The 26,382-nt window shown below is 39.2% G+C and overlaps 1 protein-coding gene across 2 annotated transcripts in view; it reads right to left on the bottom strand.

Moving 5' to 3' along the window:
• The window catches only part of mid2 (midline 2), a 169,623-nt gene extending 148,038 nt beyond the window's left edge, over positions 1 to 21,585 (bottom strand). Inside the window, exon 1 of one of the 2 annotated variants that reach the window (XM_034689093.1) lies at positions 21,114 to 21,585. The gene's annotated coding sequence lies outside the window, so the exon portion shown is untranslated. The remainder of the gene's footprint in view (positions 1 to 21,113) is intronic. The other variant, XM_034689097.1, reaches the window with a different exon arrangement.
• Between the last annotated feature and the right edge of the window lie 4,797 nt (positions 21,586 to 26,382).

The raw sequence follows: 26,382 nt of genomic DNA, 5'->3' as shown, positions 1-26,382 counted from the left end.
GTCTGTGATGAACATTTCTTTCCCATATATATTCTTGTTAAATTCTTATCTTTAAACGGAGAGAAGTCAGACGGAATTCATTGTACTTGTACAGCGACAATAAAGCTGATTCTGATTCTGATTCTGATTTCTCCCTCAACAACCAATCAATTCAAGAAGGGATGAGACTTTTGATACAAACTCTGTCAACAACATAGCTGGAGGTGAAACTAATTAGACTTTAATTGATCAGGGTGCAATTTACAGGTCTGGCTTTGCTAATACTGAGACATGATTTCTTTTCATTGTTTTTATTTTTCTGTTTAGATGTTTTGTTAAATAGATGCAAGTATTATAGAACAATTTAAAATAGACTTAAAAAGGGGAGGGATAAACCTTGAGACAACTTTTGGTAACCTAGCATCATGAAATTGAGGTTGTTGGCACTGCAAGCATAAAAACGCCATCAGAGGACACAGGCCCTAAGTCAGTCCATCCAAAGACTATCTCTCTTATAATAATTTAAACTCTTCCTCCTGATAGCAGAAGAAGAAAAGGCAGGAGGTCAATCAAGTAGGCCCTCTTTGGAGACCACAACTCTAAGTTTGAAATCTCATGGCACCAATATTGTTGAGAAATTTCAGTCCAAATCACAGTGGTGTGCTTTATCACCACGACAGATACAACCTAGAGCAAGTCCATCCGTTGAAAATTACAATTTTACTCCTGAGGACTTAAATCTAAAATATATTAAGACTTATTAAGAATACACAAATGCTTTTTTCTTCACTTAAGGAGTGTGCTGTCAGTTAAAGTGATGGCACAGGCACAGGGGTTGAAACCATTGTATTGAGGTGGAAGAAGTCCAACCAACTTTTAAAAATGTTCATTTGGACCCCCTCCCTTTTTTAATATGTCACAAACCTAGGCCTTTTCCACTTAAGCCAAGAGTAAGGTAAGAATGCACTCACTCAAATGCGGATGTTGTTTTGCTTTTTGCACATTGATGATGTATTCTGTGGTAGCCTTCAGCCTTCAAAACAATTGAACTCATCAGGCAAAGTGTCCACCTCTGATCTGCTTTAGTGTGTATTTCTGTGTAGTATGAACACCTTTTGGTGATGCAATGACTATCTTAATATACCATAAGCTTCCCTATGGTCCAAATGACCTTGACAAGTATTACTACCATAGTGAAGATAGATAGATTATAATATGCATATTAAGCCTGCCTGATGTTGCACACGGTAGACCGAGTCCCAATGATGCTGTTAGGGTGGAGGGCCTTGAAAAAAGTGTTAGCCCAGGGCCCACGGTCCTTTAATGCAAGTTCTGGGAAATTACATCTACTCTGTTAAAGCTTATTTTCTAAGGGAGACCCCTGAGATCCCCATTAAATTGTCACACACCTTTTTTATGCGTCTGACGCCCATGGTCACAGGAAACATGCTCGAGATTCACATGTCAGCTGTTACACTCACAAACATTTCCAAGTGTTTCAAAGGAATTCACAGACTACAGCGAACAGCTGTGAACCAGCAGTTTCCTGCAGCTGAGGACTGAGACATTTCAATTAGAGTTGAACACAAAGTTCTAATAACTGAAACAGGTTGATCATCCATGATACATTTCACAACTTTTTCTGTTTTAACTCTTGTTTGTTATTTCTGTCTGCAGGGAGTTTTTACTTCTTCAAAGGTTTCAGCGATTCTGCTTCTGCATAAACATCAGTGCTGTTGCTTTTTTACTCATCGCATTATATTAAAGCAGTGTTAAATCAAGCTGCAGACTGCTATTATTTCTCTCATTCCAGCTATCCCAAAAGGCAACTTTGCTTTTCAACAGTAATTTCAAACATAGCTTGCATCTCAGCTGTTCGTCATTGTTGTTATTGTTTTAATCCCATGTGACAACTTGTCTGAAGAGTGGATCAAATGCTTAAACTTTACAAGACATTTCCTGTTTAAATGTGTCATAATATCTAGTATATCTTTTTTTCTGCTATACGATACCATAGTATACATGCATTGCTTTTGGATTGTAAAAAATTGTTAGGATGTAGAACAAAAAAAGACCCCGCCAGAAATAAAATAAAAATTCCTTTGAAGAGTGCCTGCTTTAAGTTTTTTCCCTCCATAGAAAACCTCTATTTCCCTATCAGAATGCAATCGTGACATTGCATGAAATATGACTAAGCCACTCTGCAAGTGGGTTTTGGTTTTGATTTTGATGCAGGTATCCAGTGATAACACGTTTGTAAAATACATTCTATGTAATGCTTCTGACCAGTGTGTCATTTCAGTATCTGAAAGAAATACTAAATGAGCCTATCAAAGATGCCCTTTTAAACACATTTTTCGTGCAGTTGTTATCTGATAAACTTTTTGTTCAATTTACAGTATCACCTAGCTTATTGAACCTCAGAATGCTTAAATCTTCATGGAGTCAAAGGCCTGCTATAAGATTGCATCGATTATTCCTGAGGGAAACCATACGGGAGAGGAGAGCAGGAGGGACAGAAGAGAAAATGAGGGAGAAGAGTGCACCATGGGTGAGAACAGTTCTGGTGATGAAAGTGAGATTTAAATGTAAAAAATGAGAAGATAACACAGGAGGGAGGACGAGGAGATACACAGAGGGAAATAAAGCGAGCAGCAGAGAGAGCATCCTCTCTGTGGATGAGAAGCCTAATCCCAAGCATGGAGCAGATTAAGTGCATGACACAAAATGCATGTTTATAAGACTGCAGTCTGTACACAAGCTCTCACTGAATTTTGTCCTGACTATGTTATTAACATGCTGCATAAACAAACACAATATATCTCCTGCACATAAAGCATCCATTATGGTAAAAACCTCAGAGTTATTATCGGCATGATTGACATTAAACAAGCCGGTAATACTCAGTTTTCAGTAACAGGAAAATTTAGTGCTAAACTGAAAACAAAACATAGACAAAGATACACAGGACCACACACTGACGAAAGAAAACACACAGAGATTATAATTTCCTTAAATTAAACATATTAATATGCTTTCTTAAGTTCCCCTCTGCATGAGACCTACAAATGGGAGTGATTCTGTGTGTATGACCAAAGAGGGAGAGGGAGAGAGGCGCTTCGATTTCCAAGGGATTATATATCCATAGTGCCATCTAGTGTCTCAGGGAAAAACACACACAAATGCTCGTGAGAGCCCAGCATGGCCACATACAGTATCCTGTTTTAGAAGTTTTTAAGTCCCTTTATGCTACAAAGTAGAAAAAACAACATTTAATTAAATCATGTAAATGTTAGAATTCCCCTTCACAGGGTAATGAGTCATATTCCTTTGTTTCTACACTGTACAGGCATTATGACAGGTGGAATTCCAACTACTGAATTATACAAATGATCTGATAATATCAAAACTATTTTTTTTACATGACAGTCAAATTGAATAGGAATAAAAGTTCAAAAAGGTGGAAGAAGGAACGTTGACTATTGTGACTGGGGTAAGACTGGTCCCTAATGCTTGTACTGTTTTGTTTGGTGTCTCCTCCTCTATCTGTTCTTTCTCCAGCCAAGAAGGACATGTTAGCCTTCACGACTTTGCTGGCCAGAAGGCTGATATTGTTGAATTGGAAGTCCTCTGCCCCACCTACCCATTCGAGCTGGATTAAGAGTGTACTTTATTTTCTTAAACTTGAAAAGATTAGGCTGACCCTGAGTGGCAAGGCTCATATCTTTAAAATAATCTGGGACCCTTTCTTATCTCATGTTGAGAGCTCAGCTTGCTGTGTGTCTTTACACTGAGCATCACCATGGTGTGTCTTATTATGTTTAGATTATTGCTTTCATCTGTTTATCTTTATTATACTTGCTTTTTGTCTTGTGTTTTCCATTTTTCGAATTCTATATAGTTAATCTGGAGGGAGTATGTGCTGGGGTGGGGGGTTATTTGTTCTTTTGTATTTCGTATGTCATCTGTGTGTTTCTTTGTTCCAAAAAAAAGGGAAAATGTAACAACCTCTAATTTTAGATGTGACTGGGGGGATAAATGGGGATATATCATTATAATTATTTAGTTATATAATGTTGTAATTGCAAAAAACAATCCATACATGTAAAGGAATAACAATGTAATACTGTTACACACTAATGAAAGCCCCATGAGGCTCAGGAAAGGTTTCAATCCATACAAAAGACACAATGAAAATGCAAAATGCCTTCCCAATTACACTTGTTCATGACAGTTACATAGTCCTACAATATTACCTCAAAATCATGGGAATGTTCCTATCAACCTACATTTTAGAGACATGCATTAAAATAGATCATACTCTGGCACTGCATGCACATTACACACACAAACATGCCCACACAGGTTTGCACACTAAACTGAAAGATTACATAAAGATGTCACCTATGAAGTAAAATAAAACACACAGTTCTGGAGCAGAGAGAGCAATAAATGGAGCATGTTCTTCTTATTTCACTGCAGTATTGAACAGCAGTGCTATGGGAGCTGTTGTTGCTGAAATTCGATACAGTCCAGAGCCTTGTCTTGCCAATGTATTATGAAACAGGCCTCTGCAAAGGAGTAAAAAGACCACAGCTTTACATGTCTGTGTGTGTGAGAGAGTACACAGTATGATTGCTGTGGAGGACATTTAGCTTAAGGGGGGCACCCACTGAGAACCAAACAGTCCCTTGCTGCTCAATCCCCTGGTCTGTCTTCCTATATCAGTGTCCTTTCTGCTTGTCTGCCTCTCCCTCCATCTGTTTCAGGTATCTCCTGTCCTTCAGGCTGCAGCACTCTCCGGTGTCTGCTTCTCTCTACTTCACAGGTCTATTCAAAATGTTAATAACTTCAGCTGTTTTCAGGAAACTAAATGCTTCTTCAACCGCATGAAATTCAAGCCATCTCAGGTCTGTCCTGGTATAAAACCTTCCACTTCTTTGTGGACTTTAATGAAATGGGAATAATTAGCATCTTTAAACTGCGAAGGTCAACTATATCACAGATATTACAAATACTGGAATCTGCAATAACCAAGCTTTATTTCCACTAAACAGGCTTTTAGTGGATGGCAAGTGAATGTGTTATTTTTGCCTTGAATGAAATCCTTCAATTAGATTTGCTGTCACAACCGCTTCTTCTGTGGCATGTACAAATCCTTTCTTTATACTAGTGTCTTCTCAGTTGTTAACGTGAACTCAAAATAGGTCATAGAAATGTTTTTGATGGAAATAAATCTCAATTTTGATTCTCTATAGCTAAAAAAAAAAAAACTGTTAGAGTTTTGGTTTTCGCTGCAAGCTCCAAGCCTTTTTTAAGCTTTCCCTTTCCTCCTCTTGTACGGTTTCCCTCAGCATCTTGAAAGAGATTTTAAAAAGTGTTATTAATTATTGACATCAAAATTTCATCTGTAAAGGAAGGCTGAGACAAACTGCAGGCTTTCACATGAGAAGAAAATACTGAGGGAAGGGGGGGGGCGAGGTCTGTTTTAAGCTGTTGAGATTGATTCAGCGTTATAAATGTTGAAATCTCAACTATTTCAGCAGCCAAGGTCTCATTCTGTTTCATTTGATCAGTTTAAAACTAAATATCCCTCCAGTTACATAACAGCGTTATCAAACTGTCTCCTCCATTTTCCCTCCAGGTGAAGTTAAGCTATAAAACCACAGCAAATTAAATAGCACACGAGTAAGTGAACAACTGTAATTTGGGTTAGGTATTTGCTTTCCAAATGGCCTCTTCTTCTCTAACACAGTGACATTTGCTAATTATCTCTTGCTAGTTCTTCTTTTATAGCAGTGTAAGCCAAGCTTATATTGTTAGCTAGCTTAAGCCACTGGACAGTTGCCTAGCAAAGGGAATTAACACTCCATGTGCCCCCTGGGACACTGTTCTCTTTGACATATGCTGTTTTAGCTCATTAATTTCTCATGATCATTTAATTCAGCAAAGTCCAGGCACAGACATGTTCAGGGACACATTTCAAGACCACACATGGTTACCGTTCCAGTCTTGCTCAGTGACTTATTAAATCTCAAGATTAAAATAATAAAAAAAAAAAAATTTATTCTGGTTTTACAATGCTTTAGTTAGCATAAGATTGATCATTTAGTTAGTAGGAGTTATAAAGAATGGTTAGCCTCTATAGAGAAAACTGATAAATCTGAAAAAATACATCTAGGAGACAACTAGCTTAGCTTAGCCTAATTGAAGAGGGGCACTAATAGTCTGGCTGTGTCCAAAGATAACACATTAGAGTACCAAAACCCCCTTCAAGCTTTCATCTCTACTTAGTAAAACAAATTAGAGTTTATGTTGGTTACAACCTCACAATGACAACAACAAGCTGGGCTAATGCTCCCAGTCAAGAAATAGACACCCTTTCCCCAAAATTAGATTTTTCAATAGAGAGGTATTTGTATGAATCACACAAATAACAAATGATAATGTTATTGAGAATTTAGAGGTGCTCAGGGTAGAATGTTGATGGGATTTTGCATAGCAAAGCAAAATGTGTCCCTATTTCAGTATGTCTTCAAGCTAAGCTAATCAGTTGCAAAATAGTGTAATTATCATACTAAATACATATCAATCTTTTCATCTAAATCCATGAGAAAATCTTCTGGTAAAGACTCATGTATTTTATGATGCAGAGTCACTAATAAAGTGCCATCACTCTGTGAGAAATACATCACCATGTGAGTAGGTGGAGATAACTCACCGCCTCTGGACTGCAGTCTAATTCAAAGCAGTATGGATCTAATTAGAAGGCAGCTCAGGGCCACATACTGTATGCCATGCTGCATTTGGAACCACAGACAAGGCCCCTTGGGAAATAAAAGAGAAGCTCAGCCTCAATATGCTGTCCATCTCTCTTTTCAATGCTGTCATTCTGAGGAAATTACCCTTTCGGAAAACGGATGGCCTGATATATGATAGTTGAGTGAGTCACTAACTTGTTGATGTATAAACCTGCCAAGATTATTCGGTTGTTTGGGTTTTCTTACGTTTGATGCTCCATATCAGATACAACTGAAACATGCGTTTCACAAGAACAAAACAAAAAAGGCAAGTATTATGTCACACAAGATCAATACAAAGTATGATAACCTTGAGACGATTAAATGATATGTTGATTATTAAAACAAATTTGGCAATTGCTACACCTGTTAAATTATTAGTCACAAATACAAGCTGGTACTTGTTTCTGATATGAAAGGATTCATTGCTGCATTTTTATCAACCCAAGATTATATTTGCTTCATATTTTCGGAATAGGGACATGCATATTTAGTCAACTAAAGGATTAAACATTGTCACTCTCACTAATCAGCCCCAGACTTATTAGTCGGATAAACCATTTATCAATATTTTTATTAATGTAAGCTAGAAGGCCAGTTTTAAGGCCAAATTCCACCAGATCCATGTCCGGAGCACAATGCATCAACTCAGCACAGAGCAGATGGAATGGGGCAGGAAGTCAGGCACCAAAACAAAATAAAAACCTGGTTAATTTTCGTAGGATCGTTTTTAACTTAACTATGACAAAAAAATTTAATTTAGAGTGGCAGCAGGCCTGGAGTCATCAAGTCAGAGGTTTTCAGAGACTGAAAAAGACAACATGGATGAGGAGAGGAGGATGAGAAGAATCCTTGATTCAGTGATTGCCGTGGGGAAACCTTGGTCACATGACTCCAGCTGTCCGGCGGTCCTGCTCTGTGCTGCGTTCCGAAAACGCAACCGGTGGGTTTTGACGGACGAGAGCGCATGGAGCCGGACCGTGGTGGATCGGAGATGGACTGGACACCGATCTGGTGGAAGTCCCATGTTAAGCTATGTCTGAGCTGTTCTGCAGCCACTAGCCCAGGCTATAGTTACTGCCATGTAGGGAATGATTTACAGTACAGTGAGCAAGTTATTGTACAAATTGGAATTCCATCATGGTAAGCAGAAGCAGCAAGTCAGATAACAAAAGAAACATCAGTTAATGAAGTTGTATTGACTACACAATCATATAAGGAATGTAAATAATAATAACAAATATTCAGGAATATATTTGAATTGCAGAGTTGTTTGTGGGATACAGTGTGATGCTGTCCTAGGTGATCAAAGTCAATTCAGAATAAGCACGAAGTGTAAGTGACTGATCGTGTTTTTTTTTACTATGTAAAGTCCTTTTAAGGACTATCACCTGACAAAGACAAGCTGGTTGAAACATTGTGATGACATATATTCCTTATGGCTTTCAGTAAGTGTGCAGGCTTATCCTCTTTGTCTGATTGATGTTTTTGATTGACCTATGTGAATGACTACCCATCATTTTACATGCATGTCTGACTGACCAATCAATTATACAATGAGTGTTATTGAGAATTTCCACTATGGCTTTTATCACCATTCCAATTCATCTAATCTGGAATAAATGCATGAAGCCAACTGCACAGACACAAAGACAAACACAGACAAGTGAAACAATAATACGACACTCAAAAAGGCACAAATGTGTCAGACTCTGATGCAATCTTTCATCCAAAGTGTCTTTGTCCACAGAGTAAAAAGTGTCTTAGATCCAGTCAGAAAAATCCACTTCAAACAGCTTTGAGCACAAAAAAAGAAGGGGCGTTTTATGGCATTGCCTGCAGGAGAAGAGATGAACGAGAATGCGTAAAATCTATATGGATATCAAAGCCTATCACAGGGAAAACAGCCTTTAACCAATTCACTTGTGGCTCCCCACACAGAAGTGAATCTGTAAAGAGGTGATTATATAGTCACACAGGCAGCAGTACTGTGATAAAATTTTAACATAAAGGCTCTACTTCATAATCTAGGGCCATTCAAATACAGTCATCAGCACCATAGATTTGTTTTTCAGCACATATGAAAGAAAGACAACACCCAGCAGCACTCACAGCGCTGCATGGCCTTTTTTCTGATAGGTTCTTACACAAACACATTCTACTGGTTTGAAAGCGATTTTTATCTCAGATCATGTCCTCATTTCAACTGCAAAATGGTGGGGGGTTGCAGTGATGAGGTGGTGGGTGTGGGTTTGTGGGCTGCCAGCATTTTCCCAGGATGCTTAGAACTGCACGGGTTATGTGAGTGTGCTTTTGTTGAGTTTTCTGAGAAAAGTTTCCTCTGTCGTCAGTGGAAGACTTTAACCTTAGGAGCTGAAAAAGCCATGATGCAACTTTTAGAGTCTTTATTTTGTGAGTGAAAAACTGCAAGGTGGGGAAGAAGGTCAAAAAGTGCTGGAGATGATCCAGCTTCTGAAAGCAAGAGGGTTGATTCAAAATCAGTCAAAGCCTGCTTGTATGATCACAGCTGATCAGATCAATCCTAGGGGCTGGTTTGTGATTCAACAAGATCCTCTTCAGCCTCTCATTTCTAAGTACTGCCACTCTTGATTGATAACATCCAATCTTCTTTTTTAAGTTTTAAGCATAGATCACAGTTTAGTACAAAAAGGACCAAAACATAACTTCCCACCTGCCTCCTCTAATTTATTTTTTATCAAGAGGTCAACTCTTTAATTCCAGCGTGCAAAGAATTATTTTAATAAAACTGATAATCGGTGTAGTTCAGCCCTGTTGAGTTTTATCTGGCTTGGTCATATAATCTTGAAGCTCAACATTAAAGCTTTCAGCGCTTTCAGGTTTGGCTTGGAAATCACTCTGAAAAGATGTCACCACAGGTTAGGGAGGTGGACTCTCTTTGCCCTGTATCTTAAAAGTAAAAGATCTATTTTTGCCTGCAGGTCACGCAAAGCCAGCTCGCTCTCCACATTTTTTGGTCTCGTGAATCATTCTCACCATAGAATTTATGAACACAGTGCACTAGAAATATGCTGAAATAAAAAATACACTATGTCTATATAAATGATGCGAGAACCAGAGGCTTTCACAACCTGAATTATTAAATAAAATTAATAAAATGCAAAATAATGTTAATGTATCATGGAACTGATCAGGTCAGTTTATTGGTTGGTACATTGTTTGATCATTAGGGGATCAGCATTTTATTAGTAGACTAGTTAGCCCATCATTAGCTATAATTGATTTTATACCCAGAAATACATACTTCATTACATTTTTTTAATCCAGTTTTTTTTTTTTTTAAGTTGCGTATACTTAATGTAGCATGGTATAATTGGAAAGCCGTCTCTCCCCGCTTTTCTTCAAATATTAAAAAGTTTGATTGTTAGCACCCATATATATGACACAAGAGATGTAAATGTCCATCCCATGGACTGTACAAAAAGATGGATGACATCATCAGTTTCCTTAAAGTGAAGCCAAAAATGTCAGAGCTCCTCTATTGACCGGCTTCAGTGTGTCATTTGAGTCTATATCTGATTGACAAATTAAATATGTAACCTTTTATTTTCTTATCTGCACCAAAATTATTTTCAGGAGAGCCTCTTATGCTTCAATGCTTAGCTATGCTTAGCCTTCAATTTTGACATTTTCGACTGTACATTACTATAGAATCATTGACACATATTGAGTTTAAAGCATGAACAGGGAAAATCTGCTTCGTAAAAGACAATGTAAAAGAGAGAGTTTTAATACCCCCTAAAATAAAAAGACTAAGGGTAAAGAAACACTGAAAAACAAACCCGAACAGTGAATAATTCTCCATACCCCAAAAGCTACACATCTCGAAAACCATGAGAGTTTTCAACCCGTTGGAATCTGTCTTGATTCAGTCATTAAACTCCTTCAAATGTACACAAGAGTGACTTCAACAGCACCATTAACTGCAACTGAACTGTTAGCAGCACAAGCCATACTGAATGCCTGCCGGGTGCCATACATTTGAAATCGGCTGCCATAAACACAGTGCTCTGTGCCACTATCCATCCCTTTTAGATCCTCCCAGAATATGACAATCTAGAGATCTACGCTCATGTTCTCATTCATGAACTTCAAATTGTGCCGTTCCGTTCACCGTTCAACAAAATATGACTGCATTCATGTTAGCCTGCACAGCCCTGTGTATTTACAGATGGGAAAAAAGATCAAGGCTTTTGAAGTTAATACTTATAAGATTCATTCATTAATATGATAGTGATTATTATAATGTGATAATTAGTTTAAGTATGTTCTTTGACTCTGAGGAGGAGTTTAATACTCAGTTTTAATTCATATTTATGTGAGACAGAAAACCTAACAAACACCAGCACAAGACCTATTCAACTTTTCATAACCGTCAACTTCAAACTGACACAAGAGTCGATAGGCTTCAGACTGGTGACCAGAGGGATCTTCACCTCTTCATCAGTGAGTTAACCCTCCTGTTATGTCTGTTTCTCAGGAACAGCAATAATTTTCCTGGGTCAATTTGACCCGGGGCATATTTAATTATCCAAAAGTGTCAGAACCCAAAAAAATCCCGATTAACTTTTTTTTTAAATTGCATTATTAACTCCATTACTAACCTTTTAAATCAATATTTAGTGCAATGGTGTTCTTTAATTCTCAGAGGACATCGTTCAATGAGGGTAACTCACTTTTTTTTTAAAATTGATAATAGACCTTTTTTTAATGTACATTGGAAAGCCCTAAATATAAATACAGTAGTTTGACATGACTTAGATTTTTGTTTATTCTATTTTACTTATTTTATTGAATTTGTTTCTCAGGAACAGCTATTTCCTGCGTATTTAATTATCCAAAAGTGTCAGAGCCCAAAAAAAACCCAATTAACATTTTTTTTTAAATTGCATTATTAACTCCATTACTAACCATTCAAATAAATATTTGACTGCTGGGTATTGACCGCCGAACAGTATTTATTTAATATAAACATGCAGGGGGATTGCAAATATGTTAAATGAACCATTTTTAAAAGTATGTTGATTATGCTAATTAAGCCAAGCAGAAGAAGTTTCATACTGAAAAAATACTTTTAATATATATACATATAATTGTTTTTAACTTTGAAATGGGTCAATCTGACCCGGAACGTAACAGTAGGGTTAAATGAGCGTTACAGTTAGAAGGGATGGGGTTCAATACTGTGGCTCCAACAGCAGCAGATACTGCCCAGACTCAAAGCTCGGACAGTGCAAGATGTCAGCATCCTGGAGGTATTTTGGCACAATGAGATGTAGACTTGTGTCCATTTTAATATAAAGTTTAAGTCAGGTTCCATAACACATCTTTTCAAATCTGGCCCATCTAAAAAGTAAAAAGTAATCAAATAGACCTCACATAAACAAATGTGGGATATTGATGATACAACTTCACCAACCAAGCATCTTTAAATAAGGAGGGAAATTACACAGCGGTGAACATGGCATGTAAAATTACAGTCACTCCAAATACATTTAGGCATCTGTAATTATGTTAGCATCATTATCTGGGTTATCTTATCTGGGGACATGGAATGCAGACTAAACCAATGACTCAAATGTCAGATTGCATTACAGAGCACACATAGTATACTGTCCCAGTTTATCACCTTAACCAAATCTCCCATTAAAAACAGTGCACATTAATGTAAATTTAGGAGACACAGTGATTAGAGCCACCATTGCCTTAGAAGATTCAGAAACGTGCCAGTTAAATGAGCAGGTTTTGTTGCTCAGTTGTTCCGGCAGCTCAATGGTTGACTATGAGGTTAAGCAATTATCTCAGGTCACCCAAAAAAACATTTGTGACCCTCTGATTTATCAGCCTATGCTTGTAACAAATTATTTCTTCTCTCCATAAACCCAATGATTAACATTCCCATCAACAGAGCAGAGGACACAAAACAGATAATCTGTCTGGAAAGTGGCAGCAGAGCGTGGAGAGCGGATATGGCCTGCTAGGGATATGATTAGAAACTACAAAGGGAAGATTTAGATCATGATTGTAGGCATGTGTGTGTATGTGAGTGTGTCGAATGGATCTGAATACAGAGAGTGGGACATGCTAAGAGGCACAGTGGAGGAGACAGAGAGGAACAGGAAATGGAGTATGCTTATGCATGTATGTGGAAATCCTTACACTGCAGTTTGGCAGCAGAGGTCAGACAGACGGCAAGAGGTTAGGAGTCATTTATCACAGTGAATAAGGGGATGAAGATCTCGCTGCTGCATCGTCTCCTCCCCTGCTGGGATTATAAGTAGAACAAATGGTAAACGAGGACGAGCAGAGGTCGCCGTCATCTTTGATTCAGCTCCAACTCAAACTAACACAACCTCTACGCATGTAATTATCGGGTACTGAAATATCACTACAAGGCTACAAAATACTTCTCTGTTTAAAGACATTTAAAATAACTCGTTTAATTAAAATGATCATTCTTCACTCATGCAATAAAAAAAACTAAACAAGCCTTGCAGGTATCTCTAAATAAAACGTGTCATACAGAGGTGAGGATTTTAAAACAAATTCTGACTGCATTTAAGACACATTCATGTAAGGCTCAGGTGCATAAAATGGAGCAAGCTTAATCCAAACAGCTTGTAATGGAGGTTTGTTCTAAATATGTGCGCTATCAGAAGAGGAGAGCCCAGACTCACTCTCTATCTGAAGCAGTGAAACGTTGTTTTTTGCAATAAAGCCTGCCATCCCACAAGAGAGAGGATTAACTATTTTATTGTGGAATTAAGGAAAGCAATTATCAGGTACATAAGCAGAGAAAATTGAAACCCTTTTATGTCTTAATATACAGCTAAAGGTCACAAATATTTATGGCAGTGGCTGCTGGTTGTTTTCCTCTGTGGGTAAACACGTGTAAGACAATTTAGGATTATGATAAAGCAGGTCCTTGCTGAGAATTTGAGCATCAATAAGCATCTCAGCTCACTGCCTTGAATTGGTCATACAGAGCTTTATAACTGCCCTTAGTGCAACACGTCACCTGCCTTTAATAAAATGTTTCCAGCTGAGTTTGGTTCTGTTATTTAATTTCTTATGGCGGCAGTATGTGGAGAATGTATAATGTAATACAAGCATATGTGTTTCAGGTCAAATAAGTGACCATTTGAACCATCACATAGAATGATATAATTTTGATGCCAAGGTAATATCGTCATTCTGAAAAGATCAAGTTTAAAGCTCCTGTGAGGAGGTTTTAAGGAGTTATGAAAAAAGGCTGAAATTGACATTGATGTCGCTTTGTGAACTGCAAAAGCAAACAAGATGATCAGCAACAAGATTGACCATTTCTGTACTGTTATTACTAATGAAACTTCTGGCGGGGTAGGTGTCTGACAAAATTATTTACTGCACCCTGCAAAAACACCTTGTTTTTCTACATTTTTTATGATAAAGATTCTCAATTTGTAAATTGTTGAAAGAAATCAGGGTGAGGTTTCTTGTTAAAACTGACACAAGAACAGGACAAAATCAGCAAAGAAAAAATAGATACGGTTTCTCAATCGACCAACTGATTTGGTGAGTATTTCAGTTCAGTTTTAATGATTTTTTTAATGAAACACTTGACCTATGGCTATATTCAATACACATTTCATTAATTAAATAACTGACAATGTAGTCGCCTAAAGGATCTGAAGGTGTCCTTGTATGTTCCACTCATTTCTTCTAGGTTTTCTTTAAGCTTGGTAATGAAGGTCACATCTTTTCATTTGAGATATGATTCTCTTTTCATTTCAGATACCAAACACTGCATTACATCTTACATAACTGAAGAGGCCTCAACACACTGACTACTGCAGTACACAAAACTGCAGTTGAAATCAGTGATCCTTAAACGTTTAGATATTCGACCATTTGTCACTGTTTTGCTTTCTGTCTTTGGAGGATGGGACATTATGTCTTAGTGAGTATTTTTATGTATGTGTTTCAGAGTAAATGCAAGCACATGTGCATGAAGGGCACTGAGGAGGCAGCCGTCTCCCAAAGGAGTATTTTACAAAAAAAGCCTCCCATGACCCGGCTTGATCTTGTCCCCTTCGTTCTTCAGTGGGGGATGTGCATGCATGTGTGTTTGTGCGCACAAGTGTGTACACGCTCTGTTTTGGGGATTTGCTGATCTTTCTAACGGCTGTCCCTCCCGAGAACAGGACTGAACACCCACCGATGGCTCATAGCTCTAATCTGACTGACAGCTTGGTCCAGCTCTGAGCCAAGAAAACAGCCCACCAGCAAGGCCCCAATACCTGCCTGCTGAAGAATCTTATCTGCCATGAGATGACTGAGGAGGAGCGGCTCTGTTCCCAGGCAAATGCTGATCGGCCTGTCTCACTCTCTGCTCCTTTGCCTGTCTGCTTGCTCTGCTTGTCAGCACAACACTGTGAGACCTACACTTCTCTGGACTCAGCTGGATGTGACAGTTTGACAGGCTGTCTCAGCAACTAACTAAAAGGCTGGGATGACACTGTCATAGTACCCTTCTGCAGGCACTCTGAGAGAACACCTTTCACCCTTTATGCTTTATTCTTTCATGCGATCTGAACAGACTTTTGAATGTGTGCGTTTTATATTTCAAAAGAAACGTAGAAATAGTAAAAGGTTCATGATTTCTGAAGATGTTATAGTACTATCAGTTAGATGCAGATTTGCAGATGCCATAACCTGAGTATTAGCAGATACCAAGTCCCACTGTGATACCAGCACACAAAAATAATCATATAATCATCACTATTTGACAGCAAGAGGCTAAACTAACCCAGTCTTGTTGGGATTTGACTGGTATTATTACTGGCCTAACTCAATAATCAGGAATCCCAGCCTACTGCCAAGCTTAACACCCAGAATTAAGCTAACATTGGCAGTAGCTCATCTCCTGGCCTGTCTGACATCCTTTATTTGCCAAAGAATGTATCAGAAACTTATATTGCACATAAAACAACTTTACTAGCTCCAACTAAAGTTTCCCTGTCAGCTGGCAGAGCTCTGGTCTTTGCAGCTCTTAAACAGCTGTTTAAGCAAGACTTTTTTTATCAAGTAGAATTGTAAAAAAGACGAGACAAGTTCATTTTCAGGACAGCTAATAAATTATGGTTTCTGATATTGTTTGTTTATTGGTGCACTCTCAGATACCTGATAGGCTAACACATTTCAGTCTGTATCAGAGACATTTCAAATAGGTAGTAAAACACCTCTGATAGTTTTAGTGTCAATGCTCCTTTAAATAGAATAAAAGTTAACACAGGGTTGAGTAATCTTTTAATCTATTCTATCAAAAGTTGACATGACTGAGCATTGACTCACTGTTGCTGTGTACACGACTAATAAGTCAAAACTACAAGAAACTCCTGCCACGTCAGTGACAACACCCCCACAAGCCATCTGTCTGGTTTCTTCCTCCTTCAACGAACACATTTAGCTAAGATGCCCACTCATCAATCAGCAGGGCTGTTTCACAAGCCATCCAACACAGCTTGAACTAGAGGACCCTCATAATTGAATATTAAACCCCTGAAGAGTGGCAAGACAAACTGCAGAGATTCTGACTGGAGGCTGAGACGTGCTGCCGCCGCCGAGGCTCTGGCAGAGATATGTGTTGTGCTCTTCAATTCAGTGTCAGTCACATCCTGCCTGCCCTGAGGTTTTTCTGTCACACTGTCGTAATTTCAATCTTTTTGGATAAGAAATATATCTGCAGACACACACGCACACTCACACAGGGGGGCACAGATGCAAGCAGGCATGGATTGACTTGGCACACATAAATGCAAACACAGCTGGCCTTAAATAAATGGTGGCAGTGAAGGAAGGCGTCGGAGATTGCTATTTGTGCAGTTAAATCAAGAAATCTTTTTTTTGTTTCTTGTGTTTGTTTTTTGGTCCCTGTGTTATACAGCTTGCTAAATTTTAACGCTAAAGCATTCTGTGGACAGCAACAGCTTAGTCTAAAGATCAGGACGCAATTTGCTGCTCTGACCGACAAATTCAATTGTAATTCTTATAGCAGAAAAAAAGGGTTGGAAGGGAACTTTTACACATAATCTGAAGTGTGAAATCAATGTTGAAATGTAGAAAATGAAGAGATTCTTCAAAAGTAAATTCATACTCAGCAACAAAATCCTTGGAAAAAGCAAATACTGCTTAGACACCTGCTACCATTGATACAGTGAAAGCTAATATTTGAATTTAAATGACCATTTCTGATTGGGTACATTTCCTCTTCAGGGATGGTACGTAAATGCACATATAGGTGCGGGGGCAGGTCTGCACTCTTACCTCACGCTATTAAAAAAATATATATTAACTTTCACAATGCTTTGTTAGCACTTAAGTTTTCATCAGGTGAATATTTTTCAGGTAAAAAAGGAAATCACATCCATAGACATGGATTTAGCACAACAATAATTTGATAAGCTTTTCTACCAATCATCCACTGACCAAACCCCCTGGGCGAGAAGTATCTACAAACAATTACTTATTTACAATGCATATCACTAGACCGTGCACCCTGGCTGAATGAACTCCATCAAACTGAAAACCCCTCGCCAACTTTAAAGCTGATAGGAAGCATGTCTCTCATCAACTATAACATCACGATACAGCGACTCTTAGTAACTGTTAAATGGCAATATACTCACATAATGATATATCACAATATCTGATTATCTAAAAATATAAAATTGCCCTGAAGGGTAAAGTGCAGGATCAATGTCATTAGCACCCCCACAAGGAGTCTCCTTTACCATAATGTGACAAAGCACGCCACTGACATACTTACTGTGGATGGATCTTCTGCAGGGTGCCTCACTCCAAAATGGTGAGCATAGTTTTTGGAAGACTTATGATATGTTGGTTTCACTTGTAAAAGTTTGCAAGACAAGTTATAAAACACTTAAAATTTTGACGTTCCACACAGTTCTGCATTTTTATCCGTTTCTAAATCACACAGTGCCACACCTGTGTCACTGGCACCTGGCTCTAATGCTTTCTTCCTCTTTTGTTTTATCCAGTGAATCCACTGCATTATTAAGCTCATATTAAGTATGATAACTCTATATTTTAGAAGTTGTCCTTTGATTTCTCTGTTATGGACTTGGTGGACTTGGTGATAAGCAACGAGTCCACTTATTAGTGTGGCAGCAGAACCTGTCTCTCTCTGTCACATTTCACTCACAGGATGCTCTGCAAAGATGGGAAACTCAAAGACAGTGGTGCTTTACATCATATGTCACCGGAGGATCTCCATGCTGTTTGGCCATTGTGGTGCAAATTATCACTGAAGATCACATTTTTCATTCTCGCAAATGAACGAATGAAGCGATGAATTTGCGACATTAGTGTCACAAGACAAGACAAGACAACACGCTTCTAATCCCGTCTTAAAATTGACTTTAAATGTAGTTCCAGAATAATTTTGTTTCCGTCTGGTGTGAGCATAACATTATAGTCAACAACGTTCATGTTTGATGAATATTTGTACATAAATTAGCCAAATTGGACACGGATTGAAATCTGTTCAAAGGGTACTTTGGCTTAAATGGTCTACTAAAATTCATGTTCTAAATAGGGAAAGTTGGACTTCTCAAAAACTTGGAAAATAGTCTTTAAAAAAAAGTTTAGAAAATGATGATCGTGATTCTGCCATAAAAAAAAACGTGATCTGAATATTTGGCAATATCGCCAAACCCCACATGGCCATTGCAACTTATTAAGTTAATTATCCAAAAATATGTAAGTCAAACCAATCTGACCAAAACAAGTTTCACAACTAAGTCCTTTCTGTTCAAAGGAAGCTCCTTTATCCTTCAACCAACTCTAGGAAAGCTGAGACAACATGCCAAGCCCCCTGCTGCTTCAAGAGGCTCCCCGTGAAATCACAGCCAAGAGGTCGACTCTCTGAGAAACGCCTCATTCAGACATACACTGGCAACAGCCCCTGACAGACAGATCTGAATAAAAACACGTCTGTGATGGTTGTCCTTTCTGGCTAACTGATCTGCATGGATGAAACGATTAAATCATAGAGACAGCCTTTTTTTAAAAAACAAAGAACATGACCAATTTATTTTGAAGAGTTTTACAAACAATCACAAAAAGAAACTCAAATGAAGACATTTGCTGTTCTCATTGAATGATCTGTGCTTTGGAATCGCTCAGACTCATCAAGGCTTAAAAGAGAAGCCAATGAGAAGGGAAAGGGAATCTGTAATGCAATGACAGGCAGATACATTTCAATCAAGAGTGCTCTAATTGGAATGGTTGTAAAGTTTCTCTAAATGTGTGTCAGTTTCATCTGTAACATTTTAATACTGCATGGAGACCTAACTATGGATCTCCTCTAATTTGACTAAAACCTACAAGTGATGTTGCTTCAGGCAAGATTCCTCAAGTTTTGAGAAGTCAGAGTATCAAAGGAGGATCTACTTAAAACACTTCTAATATGATCTGAGTCAAAAAAAATATGATAAATATGAATGTATTGAGAGCCCTACTGAAATAGCTGAAAAGAGAAACATTTGGCTGACCAGTTTTTGGCATGCAAGGGCAAAATTTCCAGTAAACAAAAAAATTGCAAGCAGAGACGCTGAAGTGCTTCTGGCTGCAGAGTCAACAGCCAGTTATCCCATTGTACAGTACAGTATGTATTCACATCTATTCCTGGAAATCACTGCAGCTGCAGCATCAACACACAGTGCCAACCCTGTGTCACAGCTATAATCACCCCAGCAGGTCTACGCTGACACCCTGTCGTTCCCTAAGGAGAAAGGCACTGCTCTTGTCATTATAATGTCTTAATAATTATCATCTAAGGATGCATAGTGGGAGGGAGCGAGACAAAGAGACAGGCATGGATAGTGTGGGAGTTTAGGCAGCACCCTGTAGATGCATGATGAACGAGGGTGTCAGCTCCACATACCCAACGAGCAGCGCTGTCTCCGAGAGGGTCGAGGCCTGTGCGCTGAGACCTGTCTCATTAACCACAGTGATCATGCATTAACGAGGGAGCTGAAGAGGGGGTGGAGAATAGATTGTTCTCTAAAAAGATGGTGCCATATCCACATTTTCCAGAGTGTAATAGTTATCTCAGGAAATTCTATGTGGCTCCACTGCTGGTCAACATGGCTTGGATATAATCTCACACTCTTGAGTTGTTTATCTACAACATTGTGGAGCTAAATCATGATAAGACAAGATTATAAGAACAAGTCATAGCAGGTCCTTTAAGAAATATTTTAAAATCCAAATATATATCCAGAAAAGAGACAGCCAGGGGCCAAAACTAACAAACACTGGAACCTGCTCCCTTGCTCCCCATTGTTTTGGTGTCCTACATTATTAATGTGGAGAAGCTGACATTTAACACTCAGCTCTTCTGAAGCCAAAGCCTCCACTGTCACCTGCAGGACCATGCCCACAATAACCAAACTGACAAACTGTCAGAGCCTCAACTTAATGTAACATCCCTGAAGTGGCTGTGTATGGGTCGTATAATGATTGAAAATTAGTTTATTGTAGTGTTCGTCACACTGTAGTGTCACCTACTGAACTACGAGCACTGATATAACATATTTACTTCAGAAACTCACAAGTGACAGCACCATTTTTCTCAACGACAACTGCAGTAAATACCAACACTGTTATCCCCTATAGTATCCTTGGTATGTCCGACTGTTGCTGTTAGGCATAAGGGGCGTGGCTGGGAGTCAGCTCAGGTCACTCCCTATGCTCTATAGTACTACTACACTATCACTCTATGACGGAGCTGATGGTTGTAGGAAAATCTTTCAGCAAGCCTCAAAACCATCTATAGCCTCTCCGTATGCCATGTAAACATCTCACTGAGCAAAGTAAACCTTACAGCAAATCCTCCAGATAAAGAACCCTGTCCGTCTATCACCAAGCAGAGTTTGAGCTCTCTTTGGCAGCTTTGAACACGCACTCGGAAGCCTCTTTTGAAATAAAGCAAGAGCCATAAATATTAAGTCCGTGATGTAGTGCTGACGCACGGAGAAACAGACGGGCACCTTTGCTCTCTTGTTTTCTGTGTTTTCCAAATCACTCTCATTGTTTTCATTTTGCATGATTCTGTGCAGGCAAACACAGCTTTCCATGCACGCGTGAACAGCTGATACGGTTCATTATCCTATTACAGTCCTCAAACTGGACCGCGTATCGCAGCGCACGAGCTGACAGTGTTTCCATTTAGCCAGCGTGCACGTTACTGTGCCTACTTCACCAAAAAGCACTGAAAGTAGCACAACCTACCTCTATTCTTCGTGACAGCTCCGTGCGTCGATTCAAAGCCGCGGCTGGAAACAATGTGGCGCTTGCTGGAAAGATCACAGTTTGAAGGTGCAGAAGTTTTGACGAGTCAGTGACTGAGGGATCACACACAGTGTCAGTGCCTAACGGATTCGTGGATCACACAGTGCTGTAGAGTGAATAAGACAACGCCCCAAAACAAAACTGATCTGCTTGATTCGCCGCTGGACCACAAACGCGTGTTCAAGATGTTGCTGTCCAACTCGGCTGTGCGCAACGGCGCGCGCTCCCTCTCTCTCCCTACTCGGTCCCCAATCTAAACGCTCCCAAAGGACACGTGACCAACCCATTGGGGACGGGAATAGATATCGTCCCCCCCCCCCCCCCCCCCCCCACGGCAGCAGCTGGGATCGGTTACACCGCTGCTCCAGTGCCCGCGCAACAAACCGGAGCTGTGTGAACTCACCTCAACTGTGTCCTCACGGTGTCGCTGTCATTTTTTAACCTTAAGGTCTTATATTGGCTTTAAACATTATATCATTTATTTTGAATCATTTCAAATATCCTTAAATTATAAATTATATAGCCTATAGATGTACCATATTTTGAACAGCTATAAGTTAAACTCAAATTACAGTCACCTTTGAAGATAAAACACAAAACTATAAACAGACCAGCTAAATAATGGATCAATATCTCAGCCCATAAGACCCTTAACCAATTCACACCCTTTGTTTTGGGTAAAGATCTATGAATTGAGACTACTTAGCCACACTGTTTTGGTCCCTCTACCTATGTGGGTAATTGTCCAGATCACATACAGTATTGTACACATCAAAACAATTAAATAAATGTAAACTGCTGCAGCAGCTACTGACCTATGAGAGTCTGTCCCCCTCTTCTGTCTGATGTATTTGAATAAAGCGTGTAATTTAGTCTTGTGGTTCAATATCTCATGTGATGAGAACACGAGTCTACTTTTCAAACATGAAAAAGTTGCAGCATTGAGATGCACAACCTCAGTGCAGAGAGCTAAACAGCATATAAACACCCTTGAGAAAGAAGCCTGCTAAGTTAAGGTTCGTCAGTAAACATGGCATGTTTCCAGAGGAGCTTCTGTGAACAAAATCACTGCTGGTCTTTGCTTCAAACACATTCTAAAGCAGAGAAGATAAAAGTAGTGCTCACTGGCCACTGTGGCTAATGGTATTCCAAAGTTACTAGCCCCTCAGCATTTCCACTATAGCCACAATTTTGTTGCTGAGAAATTACATTTTATGATAAAATATGACTGTGTCGTGCTAAAATTAACTTGAACTTTATTTGCAACCCTTTCAAAGGTACAGTGTGAAGTAATAGCAGCATTTAGTAACTGTGGAAGTTAGTATTCATAAGTATGTTTGAATTAGTGTATAATTAGCAGAATAGAAAAATAATTTTGTTTCTGCTAATTTATAATGAGCTTTTTATATTTACATAAGGATTGGGTCCCCTGCACTCAGAAGCTTCTTGTCCTCGAAGGACACCATGGCTTCACTGATAGAAGGGGTGAGCGTGGGAGCAATTCAATCTATAATCTGACTGCTATATCAGTGAATGTTCCCATTTCTACACACTGTACTTTTAAATGTAAACAACCTCTGCGAACCAGCCATCTTTTGCCTCTTTAGCCGCAATACTTCCAAAATGACCTACACACATTTCATAGTCCTTTACTTTGGAATAGTTTCTCCCAACCCCAACAAAGACCTTCTTCAACTTTTCAACACCGTCAGCCTACGATCTGTGCAGTACGTCATTTTATTTGCTGGATAATATTACAGCCTTCTCAACGTGACTTCTACTTTTCACTGAACAGTCTTTTCGTTTTCTTTGTCACCTTCTCATTTTCAGTTTCACCCTCAGGTTTTTTCTTGTGTGTTGTCTGCTCTTTGGGTTTTACTACCCTTTACATGTGCTGCCATAGCTCCTCTGGTTCCCATCCTTACCATGTTCTATGGTGTTGTCGGTCACTTGTCAGCATTTCAAGGAAATCGGCTTCAGGAATGGCCCAATGAGTAAGCCACTATAGGTGCATTTCGACCAAGAGTTCTGGGGTCTTTTAGCCCCCAGAACTACTTTACCATGAACTTAAAGGTTCCTGTGCCTCCATTGTTGTCTGCGTTTCAACTGCAGGGCCCCAGGTAGATTGTGCAAATCAGGCCAGTGAAGTATGGAGAAAATAAAAAGTAAATGCACTACACAGCCAGACCAGTAGAGGGCATTAAAAAAGAGACGAATGCCCTTCATCACAGATGACACCATAGAAGCAGACAGACAGGCAGGTATCACAACAGTTAGCCTGTGAGTATGAAGAGACTCAGCTCTCGCTGTTTTAGATGGTGCTATATTTCATCACAGATGGATTCACTGAATCAACACGTGAGAGGAGATAAGCGCGAGTAGCACAGATGTTTCAACACGGCTTTAAAATCCTTTTTAACTCAAAAAGCCGTGGCAGACCCTGTTAACTGCCGACTTGCAGCCGGATGCATCCCTCATAAACGTCTTTAGACAATCATTAAATATCTGATGAGGATATTGAATCTTAAAACTCCCCCTGTTTTTCAACAGCTGTGTAAACTCCACATACACCGTTACATTCAGCTGATGGTCTCCAGTTTACAGGGTCACTTTTAAAACCTTAACACCGGGAGAGACGCATTTGCGGTGGGCTGAGAGAATACTACTGTTACAAGCTGCTAAATCAAGGGAATCACAGCTTCTTCTTTTGAAAAGTACACACAAATACAGAAAAGATAGAACAAATAAAAACAAATGAAATAAAGAGAAATCAAGTGAATCACAGATGTGTGTGATGTTATTGTGGACGAAGGACGGAATAAAAACACTGCGGTTAATCTACCAATCAGACAAGTTCAGCATTGCAGGCCCTGCCCCCCAAAAGCCCCGGGGCTTTTTGAAAAGTACTACCCCCTAGCAGGGGCTTTTTAGGGTGGAGATTATCTACCCCTGAACTAAATTTAGATCCTAGTTCATCCGGTCGAAACACACGTAGTTCAGGGGTAAAGTCCCTAGTTCCGGGGTAAAGTTCCTCCGGTCGAAATGCCCCTTATATGCAGGTAGTGTTCATAGGAGTTGTAGTTTCATAGTGTCATATTGCAATTAGTTTAACATTTCAGATGCTCTTTGAAAAGACTAAAAGTATATAATACAAAAATGTGACTGTTCCTAGTGGCCAGTTGGAGTGACTGTGTTAGACGCCACTCCTGAAATCCATCTCCATTTGGTAGAATGGTAGGTGTTTATGTCAAGCCCTGTTCATAGTGTCCTTTATTCTTTCTTATTGTTTAAACTAACATCTGTACACAACGACAATGTGCCAATGCAGGAAACAGTGCAGGGTGATGTTCTAGAAGAAATTCTGTTCATGAAGTGCTGTACTTTATTAATGCAAAAACAAAGAAATTGTTTCACCAATATCCTCAAAAAAGTTCTTCTATGACACATTCAAAGTCAAGTGCATGGACAATGAATGTGTCATTGTGTTATCCTTTAAGTCAGAGTGAACCCGCATTCATCTAAAAACAAGCCTTTGTGTATGAGCTCTGCTTTGTTTCACTCAAATCAGCCAAGACTGCACAACACAAAAGAAAGAGCTGTCATCTTCTTGAATTTTAGCACTCTTGTTTCTGTCAATATCAATTTTATATTTTGCTTGTGGTTGCCAGTGTGTGAAAAGCAAAAGCTGGGTTTACAAAGATATTTCAAGAACTGAAGATCTTAAGACCAACTGTCCTCTTTGGATACCTGTTGCTGTATTCTGGAGATGGATGGATGGAAATATTGTTACTCATGCTGTCATTAGCCTGCTGTGCCCATGCAGGCAGGGAAAAGTCATGTCATTATAGCTTCCTGTCTGCCCTGCGCGCACAATTGAAACAGCTCACTTCTGAAATTGAAGGCTTGGTTCTACAGTGTAATGAGATAATAATTGTCAGATCTGATAAATGTTGCAGGTGGGATGCATTGTAAAGATGCTTGAGAGCTGGTATTGAGCCTTATCAGAAAAAAACAAAAACAAATGCACTTCCTTCAAAAATAATTAGTAGGTCATTGCCTAAGTGTCACATCACAATAACATTGGGGGAAAAAATGCTGGAAAATGTATGCATCTTACTCTGTTACGTCATTTGACTCACTTCCAATTGAAGTACTTTGAAATTGAGGTTAGGGGCCTGGAGATGAGGATGAGATGAGCTGTCTGTTCCAGGCCCTGCAGGTGAGCTAATGTGGGTGTGCTGCTGCTCAGAAACAAGGATTTGTCTGCTGAATTCCTGCCTTCAATAAGCACTCACATGCAAATGGGACAGATGTTAAATAGTAGCAGAGCTGAACAGTTGTATGAATTGCCATCTTAATTAACTCCTCTGCGACAAGGAGCTCATTCATTAGATAATAGAAGGTCGGCTTCATAATGCAGGGTAAACGGCTCCATGGTCTTTGTCAATTTCAATTCAAATTTGCCTTATTGGCATGAACAAAGAGATGTTATTGCCAAAGCACATAAATTCATACAATACATTATATATATGGTCTTTGTCTCTCTGTCTGTCTCTTAGTCATGTATGTCTGCTTCATTGCATGCTTGTTGCCAGTCATCATTACCCCAACATAGGTCAGTATTGAATGGTTGTTGTCATACTGTGAAAATGCCACGTTAGACAGACATCACAGACTTTCCCAACATGCCTTTTCAATTTAGTCTACTGATGGATCGATCTCCATTTAGACAACAAAAGCACGCACTAGAGGAAATGTGGCGCACGGGGATCCAGCATTGATAAGGGGCTAAAAACCCCTAGCAGTTGTCTTCACAGCATGCCTGTGGGACAACTCTGGATTCAGTGTACTAAAGCAGATGATGAGGACAACCAGGCGCTGCAATTCCTTCCCATCTTGCATTTATGTCTATGTAGGAAGATGATAATCCTGACTCTGAATATAAAAGGTGGCAGTTGGATCTCTGTCAGTGTGCAAAGACTGCAAAACTAGCCACTGCCACAAGGTCGTGTCATTGCTAGCACGGCAGGTTTTTGTCTCTATTCAGGTAGAAGTCATGCAGCAACTACCTCTGAACCGTTGAGTTCTTCAGTTTTCATTGTAATTATCTCACATTTCTGAGAAGTCCATACATTTATTCAAACAAAAGAAGATGAATTCTGAAGTCACATTGACTTAAATTGTCACCCTGCTCCTGTTTGTAGTGAAG

The sequence above is a fragment of the Notolabrus celidotus genome, chromosome 8 (assembly GCF_009762535.1).
Source record: "Notolabrus celidotus isolate fNotCel1 chromosome 8, fNotCel1.pri, whole genome shotgun sequence".
In the NCBI taxonomy this organism is placed as follows: Eukaryota; Metazoa; Chordata; class Actinopteri; order Labriformes; family Labridae; genus Notolabrus; species Notolabrus celidotus.
Note: the sequence above shows the minus strand (reverse complement) of the source record. Positions and strands in the feature narration are given on the sequence as shown.